The following is a 20,232-nucleotide window of genomic DNA, read 5'->3' as shown; positions in this document are numbered from 1 at the left end:
GACACCAGAGCCAGTCATAGTGTCCCCCATTACTGGCCTGTTTGTAATCAGCTAACGCAGCACAGACCAAGGAATGATCTTGCGATTTTTCTGGTCTATATGTCTTAGCAGCACACAGGATGGTGCATTTACCCATTAAGTCATTGCGGAGAATTGACTTATTATTTTAACAGATATTATTAATTGTACTTAATAGAAAAGTACAATTATATCTTATTTACAGAAATTAATGGAATGAAAATCAGGCAGTTTCTATGATGGGCATGTAATCCACTCAACCAGATCACTGTCCAACTGTGAAGACAAAGGTCTACCCCAGTGGGGTGAAATTCCTCCTGTGAAATCCAGTTTTGTACTAACACTGATGTTTTACTAAAATGATCACAGAATGAATTTCAATTCCAACATGAAGTGCCACCCCTCCCCCATTGTACTGACATTTTTACTAAAATTATTAACAGGAGGAACTTCGCCCCTTTTATTAGGTCACGGTAGGGGAGGTCTGCTCTGTATCTAATCCATGTTGTACGTGACCCAAGAGTTCTTGAGGCTGACACTGGGTGCAAAAACTAAGAAATCGCATCACTCCCCCAGGGGTTGAAGACCATGTTAATGTCTAACATCTCAGTAAGAATTATCCAAACTGTGACCTTGCCAGAGCATTGGGAATCAAAATATATTGCAGACCTGCATCAAGTAGAAGCAATTTTACAATATAAACATTGTATTAAATGTGTAGAAAAGCAAAGTAAAAATATGGGAACAATGTGAGCATGTCTGCAGGGATAGTCTGATCAGGAACATAATGAATAAGATTATAAGAATATTTTCTATCAGGAAAATGTAATTAGGCCCAACCAGTTTGTCCTCTAGCCCTGGTCCTGCTCCTACCTGAGTCCAGCTGCAAATGCCACAGACCAGGTCCCTCTCTTCTCTCAGCCGGCTTCCCATGCAAATAACATGGATTGGGGCCTCTGTATACTGTAGGCAGAAACTCACTCTAACAGGAATACTTGCCTACAGTACACGGAGGCTGCCATTAGCACTAGCAGTGGTGCTGAGAGGAGAGAGCGACCCTGTCCAGGGTATTAGCAGTTCTTCTCAGGTAGGTGCAGCACTGAAAGGATGAGAGGGAACAAAGGGGAAGGAGTGGGAATGAAAGGGTGGGAAATGGATAGCAATAGAGGAAAGGGGGAAATGGGAGGTAATAATCGATGAATGTGGGCAGAAGTTGGGAGCAGTGCTTTGGGGTGGGGGAGGGAGGAGTGCCAATGTGAATGGGGGCTGGGAAAGACTGCCAGCTTGAACTGGAGGGTTGGAAGAAGATTACCAGTTTAAATAGGATGAATGGAGGAAAGTGTCATGTTGAAGTGGAGGGAGGAAAAAAGTGTCAGTATAAACTAGGAATGTTGGAGGTTCTGAGTGTGTCTTTGAAAGAGTAGCATGTTAGATGGGGTACAGTGTCTATGTGAACTGGGTCTGGAGGAGATAGAGTGCCTTTATGAACTGGGGCAGGGGGTGGGGGTGGTTAGATGTGGAAGAGTGACTGTTGAGGTAACTTTTGGGTAATTGATGGTCTGGCTGGTTTGTTGAACATCCAAATGTATCTGTTTTGTCAGATCGAAAATCTATCAATTGTGAAGTGTGTATAATCAATCAGAATATAGCATTTTTAATATAAAAATTCTATTTTTTTTGTTCACCCCCACCAATTTTCTACTTTCAGCATTTAGGTTTTCCCCTTCAGTCTTTCATTACTTGGCAATACACAGAATGTACAGCATAGAAACAGGCCATTTGGCCCAACAAGTCTATGCCGGTGATAATGCTCTACACGAGCCCCCTCCCTCCCTACTTCATCTAACGCTATCAGCATATCCTTCATGTACCTTTCCTCATCAAGGTTAGTACGGAATGTTATGTATGCCTTCAGCTTGAGCTACCACACCTGCTGTGTAAGTCCTTGTCTTCACATGCCAATGCCCTTGGTGAATTATCAGGGGCTGGGTTGGGGTTTGTCCTGCAGCTGTTGGTCAGCTTTTGCTAGTTTTACTAAGATGACGCGCATAAATTGGGGGGTGAGTAATGAAAGTGTTTGGTTATTTTGCCCTCGCCATAAACCCTGCTTGGGAATAATGGGAGCGCCGTAGGTGGATTTTCACTGAGGAATTCAGAAGTTTGACGTGCGAGAAGCAGAAAATAACCACCGAGTCCTACACTCCGTGTTTCTTCCTTTCTAAAGACATGACGAATCCATTGCCGGCGAAGTGTCGCTCCCCCCCCCCCCCCTGTCCCCGGTACAATTTACACTGGGTGTTGGCCTTTGGTTTTAGAGAAATCTTTGTGGATGAATTCCCCGGCGAGAGGTGCAGTGATTTGGCGGGCTGGGCACTGCAGCCCACCTCCCGCCTTCCACACACCATGACTTGGACAAAATGTGAGCGTCTCTCTGATAACCGCTCATCGTTCACCTGACGAAGGAGGAAGCCTCCGAAAGCTTGTGAATTTAAAATAAAATTGCTGGACTATAACTTGGTGTTGTAAAATTGTTTACAACCGCTACGGAGCCATTGGTGCTCCGAGCACAACGTGGGTTCCTCGCATTCGGGAGACTGGCCTCCCGTTTGAATGCGGTAACCCTTGTTCTCATTTAAGCAAACCAACCAGACCATCTGCAGCGATTAGTCACATCGACTCTTGTTTTACGTGTCTCCTCCTCCCCCATCTCTGGTTTTGATCCAGTCTTTTTTATTTTGCAGCGCCGCGGTGATCATATTTTGCCATTGAGATTCGGCTGGTGGTCGTGACGAAGAAGAAGGGTCGGAGGTATTTAAATTATTTTATTTACAGACGCTTCCTTCACGCGTTAGTTGTGTGTGCTTGGCTGTTCGGTATTCTCACAATGTCAATTTCGGCGCTTGCCCGAGTTATTGCACATCGAGTGAAGGAGAATGGACACCTTTTTTTTTGCAACAAGGGAGGGATAAGATGAGAGAGATGTGGAGCAGTTTAAATCTGTGTTTAGCTGGTGTCTGATCTTTAAGTCTCAGCACCGAAGGCACTAACTGATTTATTGTAGAATAGTTTCAGTTACAAATAGACATTTAGAGCAATTACCCAGAGCAGTTTTAATCAAAGTACCGGTCGCACTGAATCGTGCCAGATCTTTGTTTATAGTAAAGTAATAGTATCAGTAAGTCAAGGGACACTGATTACTGAGGAATATTTGCAAACCTTTTCCAGGGACGTTTTTTGATGTAAATTATGTCATTCATACTGTGGTAAGATTCACATCATCAATAATCTGCATAAGTGGTGTATATCTTTAACACTTAATGCACCCTTTAAAAAAGTTGCACTACAGAAATTCTTCTGGAGGCGATATTGCATCTTGTCACAGTAGTCAAGCTCCATAACTGAGTTTCCATAATAGGCTATTCCTGGGTGCTCCAGGAATTAAGTCTGTTTGAAAACAGCCAGTAAAGGTGATAAAATCCATAAAGGAGCTTTATCGTTTTTCAAGAGGCTTGTAACAACGTGTACGCAATGATGGTTCATCATCAGAACTGCTTTTACAGAGCAAATCAGCTATTACAGTTTCCAGTTTTTAAATAACTGGGATGGATGGGGGCCAATTGGAATGCTTCCCATCTTATTTTCCTCTGCCACCTGCCCATGTTTCACTTGGAGCTATTAACTTCAGAGTTGGTGTAGATGGGATAGTTTCAGTGATCCAGGGCGAGTTTGATTTTAAAAAGAGATTCTGATAGTGGAACTCCACCTTCAGAAAGGATCCTGAATTTTAAAACCAAATTTCTGTGAATAGTTAATGTAAAAAAAAAAGCATAAAATGAATAATCCTAAGAAATAAACTCTCAATTTCTAAATATCAATAACAATTATTCTGGTAACAAAAATATGGTTTTATACTATTTCTTTTCTGTAAAGCTATGATGAATGAATCAAAAGCAAAATACTGCAATCTGAAATAAAAACAGAAAATGCTGCAAACATTCAGCAGGTCAGGCAGTATCTGTGGAGAGAAAAACAGTTAACAATTCAGGTCGATGACTTTTCATCAGAACAGTTTGGAGGAAAGGTCATTGACCTGAAAAGTTAACTCACTAACCTGCTGAGTGTTTCCTACATTTTCTGCTTTTATTTATAATGAGTGAATAGTGGACTCCATTATACAATGGAGCACTTCAGGCTAGTTAAATCATTCACTATTGCTTTGTGTATTCATCATCTCTCAGTCCCTTATTAAAGTGTAAAGCCAAATAAATCATACACTGTGCCTTGCATATTCTCTAAGGTTTCCTGATGGCTGTCTGGTGACAAAGTGCATTGCTGTACATTTTGTGAGATTAGATACAGGTTTTCTCCTGCAGTTTTTCACAGGATGAGTTGTTGGTCTAAAACATTTTTCAAGATGAAGGGATGAACAATCCAAGGACACGTATATGTTTTGGGCTGTGGTGCACTTTCCTAGTGACTGGCTCCAGAGCGTAATTAGGAGAGGCCCAATAATAAGTGGCCTATTCACTTACCTCATTGAATATGAAGAGTATATTAGGTGTCACTGCATTACTAAGATTCATCCAGATGAATAAAATATGCACAGCTCACTCACACTTAGGGCTTTTTTAATCATGAGTAGTAATATTAACCTATGGCCAGTGAGAATCTTCTATAGATCCACTACATATCTCTAAAACATATTTGAATTTTATTGATAGATACTTACACATGGAAGAGAACTGCTGTGGGGCCCACTACCCTCCATGCTTGAATTCCAAATATATACTCCCATTGTGCAAATTCGTAAAATCTACCCAATTAATTCATTGACAATTGTGCAAACTTAGTGTCAAATTATAGTGTCTGCATAATGCTCCCTTATGGGATATTTTTAATTAGAAGCCCTGGAAGTCTTGGAAATAATGTAAAGCCCAATTGACATTGATCAGTAAATTTTTTTAAAAGTTAAGAAATTAACTCATACAGGTACTGTAATGATTATTGATAGAGATAAAGAGGGTAAAATTCAACTTTGGCCGGGGCGCAAAACGGGTGGTAGTGGATCGGCCGGCGTTATACACCCTGCTTGATTTTCCTTTCCATTCACCCCCTAAATATCAAACAAGAGCCTTTGCATTCTTCATATAGAACCTGAGATGAAATCCTTCTCAGAAAGAAATAAGCAATCTTGTTCCTAAGCAAAAATAGAATACACTTTTTACAAATTGCCTAAGTGTAAGCTAATTCATCCCCATGCTCTTTGGCAAGATAAACCAAACTGCTAACACATAAAATGTGTTTTTTCTCATATATTCAATTCCTGTGAAGAGCAGGCACTTGCTTTGTAGGCAATCGATCTGATCAGCTGAACATAACCAACAATCTGTACAACCTATACACACAAATACCAGGAATTTTCTCAGCTCGATGTGTAAACAGGGTTTCTTTCGTTGAAGTTATGGTAGTTGATTGGCAGAACCCCTGAGGAAATTCTTGGCGAAAGTCTTAAGAGTGGCCACGTGAGAATGTTGATGGAGCCCACAAATATACAACATCTGGATTTGGGCTTATTGACACAATGAAAGTCCCCCAATCGATGTTAAACACACTCTATTCACACCTGTTCAAAACATCTTTAACTTAGTTGATTTTTCTGATCAGAAGCAAGCAGCCTTCTTCCCAAAGCCTGGGATCAGCTTCCATATGACACCCAGCTTTACCTCTCCACCACCTCTCTTGACCCACAACCACCTCACACTCTCAGACTACCTGTCCAACATTAAGTAATGGATGATTCACAACTTCCTCGAACGGAACATTGGCAAGACTGAAGCCAATGTTTTTGCCCCCCCCCCCTCCCTAATAAGCTCCTCTCCCTTGTCACAGCTGAAACCCATATCAATTTTGTTCTCTGCCTGTCTCCACATCATCTCTCATGTAGGATCAACATGCCTTGTTCGCACTATCCAGGCTCCCCTCGGCATCTGTATACTGAGCTTAAAACCTTCCCCAGCATCGCATCATACTTCAATGAGGCTAAATCTCCTACTGTTTTTTTCACCTATCTAAAATGGTCATTAACCACACTTTGGTTAGGGGTTGATGTTCCACCCTCAAATTGGCCGTGAATGCAGGCTCTCCTGCCCTGTAGAAACTGATCACATCCCACTAGATGCAGATGTTGCACACCATATCATGCAAGCCTTCTGTTGGCCATTCATTCACAGCAATTGTGTGTAAGTACTGATAAGTGGTGCATTTTGGTAGGAAGAATAAGGAGGCCACACACTGCTTGGATAATAAGGGCTCGATTTTACCACCCGCTATCGGGTGCGTTCTCGGCGGGGGGGCCCCGAAAATCGGGGAATCCTGGCGCGGGACCGGAGCTCGCCTCGATCCCGCCCACTTCCGGGTTCCCCACGGACGCGCCAGCGTGCGCGCGCAGCCCCCGCTGGTGGGAATCCCGCAGGCAATTAAAGCCAGCGGGATGCCACTTGACAGTATTTATTTAGCTATTTCAGGTCATTAACTGGCCTGATTGAGCTGTTTTATTAGGAAGGGTGGGATTTTACCTTGAACTGAGACTGTTTCCCATACTGGGGGAAACACTCTCACTTCAAACGGACGTGTTGCAGCCAGCAGCCTGTGGCAGCTGGCAAGGTGCATTCCACAGGGGGGGGGGGAGACCCTTCACCAACGCAGGAGGCCACTCCGTCACATAGGGCAACGCTTGCCCTCCACCACCCTCCTCCTAGCAAGAAGATTCACCGACGTGGAACCGCAACCCTGGTGCGAGGACACACTTACCTACCTTGCACAACCCCTCAGACCTACACCTGCCAGATGGGGGCCGCCTTGACATCCTCGGAGGATGAACAGCATCACCAGCCTCAGCAGCCTCGCAGGCCACGCCGTCCGCCTCAGACACGTGGATCCCCACAACACGGTGCTGTGGCACATCCACCTGCACAGCAGGAGGGAGGGCAACCGCAGAGAGAGATGCGTCGCAGGAGGCATTACCCTTCGCACAGGGTCTACAGAGCGAGGCTCAGCTTCCTGAACCTCTCTGAGGAGCAGTGCATACGGAGGCTCAGAGTCACTCGCCAGGTAGTCGCCGACATCTGCAGCCTCCTTAATGACGAGCTGCTCCCGGATGGGCCAAGCAGCATCTCCTTACCCGTCGCCGTCAAAGTCACCACTGCCCTCAACTTCTTCGCCTCCGGATCCTTCCAGGGTGCCACCGGGGACATCACCGGGGTCTGTCAGTCGTCTGCACACAAGTGCATAAGGCAGGTTACCGATGGGTTGTTCCACAGGGCCTCGCACTACATCAACTTCGCCATGGACGAGCGCAGCCAGACGGAGAGGGCGGTTGGATTCCATGCTGTGGCTGGCTTTCCACGGGTGCAGGGTGTAATCGATTGCACCCACATAGCAATACGGGCACCTCCACGTGAGCCAGGACTGTTCATCAACAGGAAAGGGTATCACCCATGAACGCCCAGCTCATCAGTGACCACCGCCAGAGATTCCTACACGTGTGCGCCAGATACCCTGGCAGCTGCCACGATGCCTTCGTCCTCAGGGAGTCCACCGTCCCGCCCCTCCCACTCACCCAACACCGGCAACGGCTGGCTCCTCGGCGACAAGGGATATCCCCTGCACACGTGGCTTATGACACCTCTGAGGAACCCCATCACCGAGCCGCAGCGTCGATATAATGACAGCCACATTGCTACCAGGTCTGCAATTGAGCAGGCTATAGGGCTGCTCAAGATGCGCTTCAGGTGCCTTGATCGTTCTGGGGGAGCGCTCCAATACACGCCACTCAGAGTAGGATGAATTATAGTTGTCTGCTGTGCCCTGCACAACATGGCACAACAGAGAGGGGTGCCGCTGGAGGAGGCCCCATGCACACCCGCCACCCACATTGAGGACGACGATGAGGAGGAGGAGGAGGAGGAGGAGGAGGAGGAGCAAGAGGAGGAGGAACGACCCATGGGCCGAACACCGGCTCACCTGGATGCTCGTCAGGCCAGGGAGGCACTCATATGTCAACGGTTCTCCTAACATCAGACTGTCTGAGGCGTCCAGACCTCATCACGTGCACAGAGGAGCGGCCATACCAGCCCCCTCCACAGAAGAGTGGTGCCTGTACTCCTGCACCCACTGTAGTGTGACCCAATGGGTGGGACCAGGTGTTCGTCGTCATGATGAGCCCCACGAAAGGGACCTATTGCACAAGCCGCTCAAGAATGGACAAGAGGTGGCAGTAGTGGTGAGAACAATTGTGTTTATTGTGTATGTGGAGTAAACGACTATAAATAAAAACATAACAAATTGTCATACACCCTGGTGCATTCCCTTTGTGTTCATAACACCTTGGCCTTACGTTTGCGGGAACCCCTACGTGGTGCTACCCCTGTGGCTCCAGCAGAGGTAGTGGCAGGTTGCTCTTGTTCGTGCCCTGACCGGGTGGATGCTTTGGGCCGACGCCCCCTGGGTTTCGGTGCCCATGAGGGCACCTCCACAGACTGCTCCTCCTGCACCTGTGCAGGGGCAGACTCGGCCACCTGGAGAGGAGGCACCATTGCGGGTACTGGTTGAGAGGGGGGCAACGGGTGAGACGTGGGGGCACTTTGAGTAGCGTCCCCACTTCCATGTCCCCGTTCACCATCTTCCCTCTCATGGCCTAGGCCCACATCACCCCTTCCACCCTGCTGGACGGCAGTTTGGATGACCTGTGTGAGACCTTGCAAGGCCACCTCTAATGTATCTGACAGCCTGTTTATGGCGGCAGAATGTTGCTCACCCTGAATCCGAACAGCCGTTGTCAGGGCCTGGATGGACTCAATGTTGAGCTGTGCGTGACGCTCGAGGGAGGCTAGCCTTTCCTCCACCGCAGACGTTCCCGCACCTACCCGCGACACTATGTCGCCGATACCCTCCTGTACTTGTGCCACCATTGCCCTCATGCAGGAGTTGGACTCCTCCATCACCTGCGCGATTGTGGAGAGTGCGCGTGGCACCTCTTCCAGTACCTCGGCAATGTGCTGGTGCCCCTCGACGACTCTCCTTTTGACTGGTGGCCCCCTGGGTTCAGCATCTGGGTCCGGCTGAGCAGAGCCTGGAGAAGAGTGCTCCCACCGATGGGGACCCTCCGCGGCTGCCCCTGCCACCAGGGTCTGCTCATGCTCACATGTGCGCGATGACTCACCATGTGCAATCCCAACTAATTGAGGAGGGGGACCCACCGAGGTGTGTGTATCTGCGCTGGTGGATGCTTGGCTCATATGTGACGATGGACCCTCAGAGACCGGCATGTCCTCTGAGGAATCGCCCTCCACAGACACGGCGCTCGCAGACGGCCCAGCAAGAGAACAAAGGGCAATATCAGGCATGTGGACAAATGTTGAGGTGCGGCAGATGCCAAGTGATGCTAAGATCATTCGCGATCATGAGTGCTGAGTGTCAGCTTTCCGTCACCGGACGTTTCTGCAGCCCCAGCCTCGCCATCCGCCACGGACAGGCAATGTAGCGTGTGGCTGATCTCCAAGGCGTCCAGCTCTGCGTCCGTTAGAACCACCTGGTGTGGCGGGCCCCCTCTGGTGCGTGCCCTTTCCCGGGCGTTCTTGCATCTCTTCCCCTGTCAAGGCAAAACACAGATGCGTGATTGAGTGATGATTGCATTGTGAGACGCTTCAAGCATTGGTGTGGGTGGGTTGAGCATGTGGGAGATGGATGGGAGGATGCATGTGCCACATGCCCATCCCATTGTATGGGGATTGGGGTGTGTGGTAGTGTTCGAATGGGGACAGGGACGGTGGGTACGTGCAGGCACGGTGAGGATGATAGTTGAGTGGCTGTGAGGATGGATGCGGGAGCGTTGTGGTGGCAGTGCAGAAGGGGTTGTGAGGTGTTTGAGGTGATGTGGAAGACGGAGTGTGGGAGAGTGCGTTAGTGTACTCACTTTGCCGGACCTAGTGAGATCGTTGAATCTCTTCCGACACTGCATCCATGTTCTTGTGGTGTTGCCCCTGCTGCTAACCTCCGCGGCCACCTCCGCCCATGCCTTCCTGGTGGCGGAGGCAGGGCACTTCCTTCCGTCGCTGGGGAACAACGTCTCCCTCCTCCTCCTTACCCCGTCCAGCAGCAGCTGGAGTGAGTGGTCAGAAAATCGTAGGGCAGCCTTACCCCTGGGGTGCTCCATGGTGTGCTACTGCTTGTTTGCAGCAGGAGGAGCATTGGTGGACTGCCCCTTTAAATAGAGCTCCACCATCACTCAGACGTCACTGCGCATGCGCAGGCCGCCGGCGCGCAGCTGAGAAGCGGAAAACCCGTAACCGCAGGTAAATGACTTCAATTATCCTGTGATCGCGCGGGGGATGCACTCATTTCACCGGGCGCGTTACCCACGCGCCCGATAGCAACCCCGCCGAGAACCCGCAGGCCTGCTAACATCGGGCCCTAGGAGTCTAAACGGGTTAGAGAAGCAAAGGGATCTAGGGGTACAGATACTTAAAGCTGCGACACAGGTTAATAAGGCCATAAAAAAGGCAAATCAAGCACTAGGGTTCATTTCAAGAGAGATAGAATTGAAAAGCAAGGTATACAACCTTGGTTAGACCACACTTGGAGTACTGTGCACTGTTCTGGTCTCCATATTATAAAAAGGATATAGAGGCATTGGAGAGGGTGCAAAAAAGATTCACAAGGATGATACCAGAAATTAGAAGATATCCTCATCAGGAAATGCTGAACAGGCTGGGCTCTTTTCTCTAGAAAAGAGAAGGCTGAAGGGTGACCCGTTAGAGGTCTTTAAGATTATGAAAGGGTTTGATAGGGTAGATGTAAAGAAAATGTTTCCATTTGTGGGGGAGTCCAAATCTAGAGGTCATAAATATAAAATAGTTGCCAATAAATCCAATAGGGAATTCAGGAGACACTTCTTTACCCAAAGTGTGGTAAGAATGTGGAACATGCTATCACAAGGAGTAGTTGAAGCAAATAGTATAGATGCATTTAAGGGGAAGCTAGATAAGCACATGAGGGAGAAAGGAATAGAAGGGTATCTTGATAGGGTTAGATGAAGTAGGGAGGGAGGAGGATCGTGTGGAGCATAAATGCTGGCATAAACCAGTTGAGCTGAATGGCCTGTTTCTGTGCTGTAGTTTTGATGTAACTCGATGTAAAAAATGGCAGTCACAACTCTTTTCAAGAAGCAATTTGAATAATTAAATTGATTTATCAACAAACCATGATGGCGATATATTGACATAGGGGCCAAGAAATTCCAGCATGCCATTGTGCCGCCAGAAATGCAACATTGGGAAACTTTGTTCCTGCTATGATCCCATTTCAAGTGATGGGGACAGGATCATTTAAATATGTGGGGTGGGTGTCCACAATTGCAAGGGAGGGGCACAGGTTGGTTTGGCTGAAGATTCAAATTTACTAGAGGCTGCTTCGTAATGGTCCCTCAACGTTGATCTCCCAAGTAAAACAGTAATCAATCCCTTACCATTGCTTTCTCCTTGGTGGAGCCTACATCTGTCCATGTAGGGCACATTTGCCTGCTTCCTGCAGGTGTACATAAGATGTGGAATTTCCATCGGAATTTTTCTGTGAAACTCTAAGGAGGTGGAGACATGTTTTGTTCCAGCATGAGTGCACACACATCAGATTTCTTGTTTTTTTTTATTCGTTCATGGGATGTGGGCGTCGCTGGTGAGGCTGGCATTTATTGCCCATCCCTAATTGCCCTTGAGAAGGTGGTGGTGAGCCGCCTTCTTGAACCGCTGCAGTCTGTGTGGTGAAGGTTCTCCCACAATGCTGTTAGAAAGGGAGTTCCAGGATTTTGACCCAGAGATGATGAAGGAACGGCGATATATTTCCAAGTCAGGATGGTGTGTGACTTGGAGGTGAACGTGCATGGTGGTGTTGTTCCCATGTGCCTGCTGCTCTTGTCCTTCTCGGTGGTAGAGGTCGCGGTTTGGGAGGTGCTGTCGAAGAAGCCTTGGCGAGTTGCTGCAGTGCATCCTGTGGATGGTACACACTGCAGCCACTGTGCGCCGGTGGTGAAGGGAGTGAATGTTTAGGGCGGTGGATGGAGTGCCAATCAAGCGGGCTGCTTTGTCCTGGATGGTGTCGAGCTTCTTGAGTGTTGTTGGAGCTGCACTCATCCAGGCAAGTGGAGAGTATTCCATCACACTCCTGACTTGTGCCTTGTAGATGGTGGAAAGGTTTTGGGGAGTCAGGAGGTGAGTCACTCGCCGCAGAATACCCAGCCTCTGACCTGCTCTTGTAGCCACAGTATTTATATGGCTGGTCTTGTTAAGTTTCTGGTCAATGGTGACCCCCAGGATGTTGATGGTGGGGGATTCGGCGATTGTAATACCGTTGAATGTCAGGGGGTGATGGTTAGACCCTCTCTTGTTGGAGATGGTCATTGCCTGGCACTTGTCTGGTGCGAATGTTACTTGCCACTTATGAGCCCAAGCCTGGATGTTGTCCAGGTCTTGCTGCATGCGGGCTCGGACTGCTTCGTTATCTGAGGGGTTGCGAATGGAACTGAACACTGTGCAGTCATCAGCGAACATCCCCATTTCTGACCTTATGATGGAGGGAAGGTCATTGATGAAGCAGCTGAAGATGATTGGACCTAGGACACTGCCTTGAGGAACACCTGCAGCAATGTCCTGGGGCTGAGATGATTGGCCTCCAACAACCACTACCGTCTTCCTTTGTGCTAGGTATGACTCCAGCCAATGGAGAGTTTTCCCCCTGATTTCCACTGACTTCAATTTTACTAGGGCTCCTTGGTGCCACACTCGGTCAAATGCTGTCTTGATGTCAAGGGCAGTCACTCTCACCTCACCTCTGGAATTTAGCTCTTTTGTCCATGTTTGGACCAAGGCTGTAATGAAGTCTGGAGCCGAGTGGTCCTGGCAGAACCCAAACTGAGCATCGGTGAGCAGGTTATTGGTGAGTAAGTGCCGTTTGATAGCACTGTCGACAACACCTTCCATCACGTTGCTGGTGATTGAGAGTAGACTGATTGGGCGGTAATTGGCTGGATTGGATTTGTCCTGCTTTTTGTGGACAGGACATACCTGAGCATTGTTGGGTAGATGCCAGTATTGTAGCTGTACTGGAACAGCTTGGCTAGAGGCGCAGCATTAAGTCGGACAACGTGCTTATGTATCATTAAGCTGTTACGGTGAAGCAGTGTCCTTTTTAAGGCCGTAATGTCTAATTGCTGCTAAGTAAACACGGGGTGAGATCAATCAATTTAATTGTTCTTTGGTGAAGGAAATTTGCAGTTTCAAAACTTCCTATAAATGTTATTCTGCAAGTCAAAACACAGAAAACAGGTGGGAGCTTCAAAAGGGGAGGTGGAAGGGATCTGCATCATTTTTGGCCACGGCTTCTGGACGCCGCATCTCCAGCATGTCAGTGAAACTTGGCAGGGGACCAGACCTCAGGGGACCTGCAGGCAGGAGGGCATCTAATGATAGGTACATTAGGCCGCTTGAAGGCTGTTCTTCTTTTGGTTTCCAGTTGGCACTTTCATGGGCTTTAGTGCCAGCTGCAGTTATTTATTTATTAAATTATTTAGCCTCAAGACTGTCCTGGAATCTTCAGGGATAAACCAGGGAACTGCTGCAAGCAACCCCAGGTGAAAAATCATAGGGGCATTAAAAAATGTGTTTTTTTAAATTTTTCTCACCTTTGTTTATCAGTTATAAAAGTATTTGAGATGGGACAAAAGGCTGTTGGAATGACAGTCAAGATTCATATAATTGGGTAATGAATTCCAGTTGGTGTGGGAAGACGGTGTGCCCCGAGGAATGGATGTGTCGGGCAAACAACGACAGGAGCATAAAGTGGAGTGGTTGGAGGCAGGAGATCATATGGTGAAACCTCCCAGAATACAATCAACCTGAGTTGGCAACCCTACGCTAACCATTTCTGTTAACTCTGGCAAACCTACCTGGGAATGACTTGTTTTGTCAAATGACCCCAGTCCTCATGGGGGCCAAGTTAAAAGGCTGGGTCCTCAGTGAAGGGCAAAATTCAAGGTGAAATTTGTATCTTTGTTTATGACAGAAGCCTAGAAAATGATTGTTTGCTATATTAAAAGATGGAGCATTTAACATGCTCATATGACATTCCTATGTTCACTATTTTAACAGAGGTGCTAACCTCTTGAGAATAAACAGGTTACCATTTACATTAAAATAGTGGACAAAGGAACGTTTTGGGAATGCATTAAGTATTCATCTGTTACTATCACAAACAGTATTTTCTTTGCCAGTTTCTCTTTTATAAATAGCTTGTAACAATTTATTTAATTGTTTTAAAAAGACTCTATAAATTGATGGGGATGAAGCAAAGATGTAAAAATACACTCCAAATACTTATATTCCTGCTGATTAATTACTGTCTGAGTCAGAGGTGGGGAAGTGGCTGTCAACAGTACAGTCACTGACTGTGACCTAAGCACACCAAGTGTCACATTATGGCTCTGTCTCCTACAATGAGTCAGAAAGCGTTGGAGATTATCTTCACCCAAAGAGGATAGTTAATGACAGTGAATTTGTGAAATGGAATCACTGATGCTCACCTAATTAACACAGTTATTGACTTTGTCTTAATACCTGAGTCAGAACCTTTAGTAATAAATATTAGTTAGAGCCACAGATGGTTGTGTGTCAGGGTGGACATTTTTAGTTAACATTTAACATTGGCATTTTTCAGTTTAGTCCGACATATTTCAGTTTTTCCCCTTTCCTCCCCTCGCCCCCTGAAGATATTGATACTAACAACAACTGCAACTTGCACTTATATAGTGCCTTTAATGTAGTATACATTTCAAGGGTCTTCACAGTGGAAAATTAGAGAAAATTAACCATCAGGTAGTGGCAGGGGAAGAGTTAGGGAAGCAATCAAAAGTATGGTCAGTGAGGTAGATTTTGGGGCTCTTAAAGGTGTGGAGAATCAGAATGATACAGCACAGAGGAAGGCCATTCAGTCCATCGTGCCTGTGCCTGCTCTTTTGAAGAGCTATCCAATTAGTCCCATTCTCATGCTCTTTTCCTATATATCTGCAATTTTTCCCCCTTCAAGTATTTATCCAATTCCCTTCTGAAAGTTATTATTGAATCTGCTTCCATCACCCTTTCAGGCAGTGCATTCCAGATCATAACAACTCGCTGCATAAAATTTTTGTTCCTCATGTCGCCTCTGGTTCTTTTGCCAATTACCATAAATCTGTGTCCTCTGGTTACCGACCCTTCTAACACGGGAAACAGTTTCTCCTTATTTACTCTATAAAACCCTTCATGATTTTGAACACCTCTATCAAATCTCCCCTCAACCTTCAAATCTCCCCATAACCTTCTCTGCTCTAAGAAGAACAACCCCAGGTTGAGAGAAGTAGTAAGAGATAGTAGTTGAGAGAGAAAGTTCACACTGGAGGTCAGAGATGGCTCTGTCACCAGTGATGACAGGAAGGATGTACAGGGAGCAGAGGGTACTAGCTGAGATGTAGGACTGGAGGAGGTTGCAGAGCTCGGGTGTGGTAAGGCTGTGGAGTGATTTGTAATTAAAGCCGAGGATTCTGAAACCAGTGCATTCGAAGATGGGCAGCCGTGGAAGTTGGCGAGGACAGGTATAATAAGTGAGTGGGACTCATCCCAGTGTAGTCCTCTGGTATCTTGCCAGGTGACCATTCTTCATGCATGACACTATACTTTGAGTGCTTGCAGGATGTTTGAGCATTGAAAGCATCACAGTCGATCCTGATCTTTTACTTGTTTGACAGTCACACATACAATTTTCAGCAGTGTTCATTGGACAGCAACCAGGTGCATGAACCCTGACTTTTTTCTCCTGCCTAGCTTGGGGGCACTGGGGCCAATTGTAGCACCCCACTGCTGCCAGCTAACAGCACTGATCAGGAACTGAACTTATGACTTCCTGGTGTGTATAGCTCGTGGTGCTTTTAACCACTGAGCCATTGGTGGGAGCCTTACCGTGAGAGATTTGAAAGTTCTACTTGAGCTATTCTTTACCTTTTTCTGCTACTCCTTCAGTTTTTGTCACCATTTTCTCTAATAAATAAACATAGCGCAATCTTGCGAATGAGCAGTTGTTTGACAGTCACATATTACAACTTCATTTCTGCCCATGCGGCGCTCTCCATGGCTCGGGAATGCCCATGCAGGCCAGCTGTTGTATAAGCAGGCGAGTGGCCAGAAAACATTTCTGCCAGTGGAGCCTGGTACGTCATCTCTTGAGGTGGTTCCCTGCTCCGCTGGAAGGCACAGGGCCACCTAATTTATATTCCAGGGCTGCTGGCAGCGACAGTACTGTAAATCAAATAAGCCATGAGAAGGGACAGCCATTACTAAACGTTGTTAATCTCCTCTGAAGGGATGATTTCATCTAAGCAGTCAACCACTTGGCAATGTTACATAATTGCATTACAATGCAGGATGCCTTCCTAGTACCACACCTCAATTTCAAGGCTTTGTGCCTGCATTAAGGCGTCTGTGTGTCAAACACTCCTGATATTGTTTGTATCAGTAAGTATTAAAGTGACAACGTAGCTATTTCCAGCAGTGCTGGAGACATGGTTTTTTATGGATCGTGTGAACTGCCACAAGATATGCTGGCTCCTCCGGCTCTGCTTCAGCTCAGCGTCTGATGAACAACAACAACAACATGCATTTATATAGCAAGTTTACCATAGAAAAATGTCCCAAAGTTGCCTCATAGAGGTGGAACTTAAAAAAATGGATAAGCCAAAGAAGGATATTAGGAGGGGTGACCAAAAGCTTGGTGAAAGAGATGGGTTTTAAGGAAGGTATTAAAGGAGGAGAGGGAGATGGAGAGTTGGAAGGGTTTAGGGAGGTAATTCCAGAATGTGGGGCATAGACAGCTAAAGGCATGGCTGCCAGTAATGAGGCTATGGGTGGCAGGGATGCATAAAATCAGAGAGAGTTTGGGGAAAGGGGAAATGTAGGGCTGGATGAAGTTGCAGAGATAGGAAAAGGTGAAGTCAGGAAGGGATTTAAAAATGAGAATGGGAATTTTAAATTTGAGTTATTGGGGGACTGGGAGCCAATGTATTTCAGCGATGACAGGGTGATGGGTGAGCGGGACTTGGTTCAGGATAGGGTATGGGCAGCAGAGTTTTGGATGAGCTTAAGTTTACAGAGGGTGGATAATGGGAGGCTGGCTAGGAGAGCATTAGAATAGTCAAATTTGGAAGTGACAAAGGTATGAATGAGGGTTTCAGCAGCAGATGAATGAGGTAGGTGACTTTGTGATGGAGAAGATATTATGCGCAGAAGCTCAGCTCAGGGTCAAATATGACGCTGAGGTTGCAAACAGTCTGGTTCAACCTGAGACAATGACCAGGGAGGGCCTGGAATCGGTGTCAAGTGTACTGAGTTTGTGCGGGGCCAAAAACAGTGGCTTTACTCTTTCCAGTGTTTGGGTGTAGCTCATCCAAGACTGGATGTTGGACAAGTAGCCTGACAACACAGAGGCAGTGAAGGGGTTGACAGAGATGGTGGAGAGGTAGATCTGGGTGTTGTCAGCGCTACATGTAGAAGCTGACCTCATGCCTTCGGATGATGTCGCCAAGTAGATGAGGAAGAGGAGGGAGCCAGCGATAGGTCCGAAGGGGACTCTGGCGGTAATGGTGCGGGACAGGAAGAGAAGCCATTGTTGGATATGCTTTGGCTATAATCGTCAAGGTAAAAGTGGAACTAAGCTAGGGAATTCCACTGAGTTGGACAATGGAGGGGAGGTATTCGACAAGTGGTCAACCATGTCAAAAGCTGCATAGAGCCCAAGGATGAGTCACAAAGGATGTTGTTTGTGGCTTTGATTAGGGCCATTTTGGTGCTGCGGTAAGAATGTAAACCTGACTGGGGAGATTCAAATATGGAATTGTTAGAAGGATGGACACGGATTTGGGAGGCGCCTCTGAGATCTGGGTTTAAAATGCTGCCCAGGCTAACAGGGTGAAAGTCTCTTCTCAGCTGGCTGTAAGGGTCCTAAATGAGGGTTTGTACCATCTGAATTCAGCTCCTGGCAGCTGCTTGTCTGAATCACACAGCTGGCCACAATATCTCTCAAATTATGAATCTCGCTCAGAGAGGTCACTGGGATGACTGGTGCGAGAAATTGAAGCACAAGACTTTGCTGTAACAGGGGTATTCCTCTGGGTTGGTGTTGAGGCACATTGTTGGGACAATGTAGAGGGAATTTTATTCTGTATCCAGCTGTGCGAGTGCTTGATGCTGACATTGGGTGCCTGAAATGCTGAGGTTATTTTCTTTGGAACAAAGGAGGCTGAGGGGAGAAATAATAGAGGTATATAAAATTATGACTGGACTAGATGAAGTGGATAAGGAGGACCTATTTCCCTTAGCAGAGGGGTCAGTGACCAGGGGGCATAGATTTTAAGTAATTGGTAGAAGGATTAGAGGGAGCTGAGGAGAATTTTTTTCACCCAGAGGGTGGTGGGGGTCTGGAACTCACTGCCTGAAGGGGTGGTAGAGGCAGAAACCCTCAACTCATTTAAAAGGTACTTGGATGAGCACTTGAAGTGCTGTAACCTACAGGGCTACAGACCAAGTGCTGAAAGTGGGATTAAGCCAAATAGCTCTTTTTCAGCCGGCATGGACACGACTGGCTGAATGGCCTCCTTCTGTGCTGTAACTTTCTATGATTCTATGACATGTTCTAGGACTTTACAAGAACAGAGGGGTCGAGGGAGGATATTTTGAGGATGGGGTGATGATGGCAATTTTTAAGGAAAGGGGGTGCAGTACCTGAGGAGAGGAACCAACTAGCATAGGGGCCAGGAAGGAAAGTTGGGTGGTTAGCAGTTCATTGGGAACAGTGGCACACAAGGGGTATCAATTGCAGTGGTGGGGGGGGAGTCCTGAAATCAGAACTGCAAAGTAGAAGCACCTATAAACTCTCTACTTTTCAAATGCTGTATGCTGCCATTTCTTCTGCTATATGATGAGAGATCTCATTCCCAGCAGAGAACTGTGTTGAAGAGGGCACTGATCCTATAATTTTTCTAACTTTTTCTACTTCCCAATATGGTACATTGAAAAGGCAATCAGTGTTTGAAAAAGAATATAGTACAATAGTAGTGGAGTAGTGAAAATAAATTATAGAGAGCTCTCAGCAATATGTCTTGGTCTTTTATAGTCTAGAGACTTGACTTGTAGCATTTCAATTTGAAGATCTGTGCAGCTAATACTGATTCTGTAGGAAATAGCAGGGTAGATGAGCAGATAGCTAATGATACTGAGGTAATCCCTAAAGAATTTTTAATAGTATATGAATGTGGAAGGCTTAAAGGTTAACAATTCAAGGATGTGTTATAATCTCAAGTGATATGATTTATCTGTGCTTTCTGCCTAGCCCAGTGGACCTGTGAATCTGCAGCACAAGCTCTTTAAATGGACCTGGTTAGAAATTGGAAAGGTTTTTTTTAATAGATGTCTTAGTGAGTTTATCCATGGAGTAGCTGAAACATGCAGATCATGAAGGTCCCTGGTTCAATTCCTGGTGAGACCAGGGGTGTTGGTTGTGTGATGACAATAAACAAAGCAAATTGGATTCCAGGTTATATTGCCAAATACTCAGAGATCATGCTGAAGCTGTGCAGTGCTCTGGTCGGCTACATCTGGAGTACAGTGTACAGTTCTGGTTGCCATGACATAAGGGGGCCAGCAAGAATCATGAGGCAGCACAGAGGAGAACAACAAGAGTGATCCACAGAGGCAGAGAGAAAAGCTATGAAGAGTGACTTGATAAGCTAGGGTACATCCGCCTTGAAAAGAAACATCTGAGAGGGGATCTTGTAGAGGTAAATAAGATACTTAAAAGGATAGTGAAAGTCAACCTAGATCAAGACTTGCAGAAACACCATGGCAACAGGACAAGAGGGCAAATGTAGAACCGATGTCAGGAAGTATTTCTTTACAAAGAGGTTGATCAACAGCTGGAACACTGAGACTTGGCCACTGGAGTTATTTGCAAAACGGCTAGGTGCTGTAATGGGAAGATGGTAGGGTTGGTATTCTGGATGAGATCAAATAGGTTGAAGGGTCACCTTCATCTGAACTTGCTTTGTGATCTTGTGAGTGAGCTGACCTAGGCTAGAATGACTGT

The 20,232-nt window shown here is 46.6% G+C and overlaps 1 protein-coding gene across 1 annotated transcript in view; it reads left to right on the top strand.

The window, feature by feature from the left end:
* Positions 1-1,993: 1,993 nt before the first annotated feature.
* gpr45 (G protein-coupled receptor 45) overlaps positions 1,994-20,232 on the top strand; it is a 48,778-nt gene continuing 30,539 nt past the window's right edge. Inside the window, exons 1-2 of the mRNA XM_067985440.1 lie at positions 1,994-2,078; positions 2,760-2,826. The gene's annotated coding sequence lies outside the window, so the exon portion shown is untranslated. The remainder of the gene's footprint in view (positions 2,079-2,759; positions 2,827-20,232) is intronic.

This window comes from Heptranchias perlo, chromosome 6, assembly GCF_035084215.1.
Source record: "Heptranchias perlo isolate sHepPer1 chromosome 6, sHepPer1.hap1, whole genome shotgun sequence".
Classification (NCBI taxonomy): domain Eukaryota; kingdom Metazoa; phylum Chordata; class Chondrichthyes; order Hexanchiformes; family Hexanchidae; genus Heptranchias; species Heptranchias perlo.
This window is presented reverse-complemented; position numbering and strand designations above follow the sequence as displayed.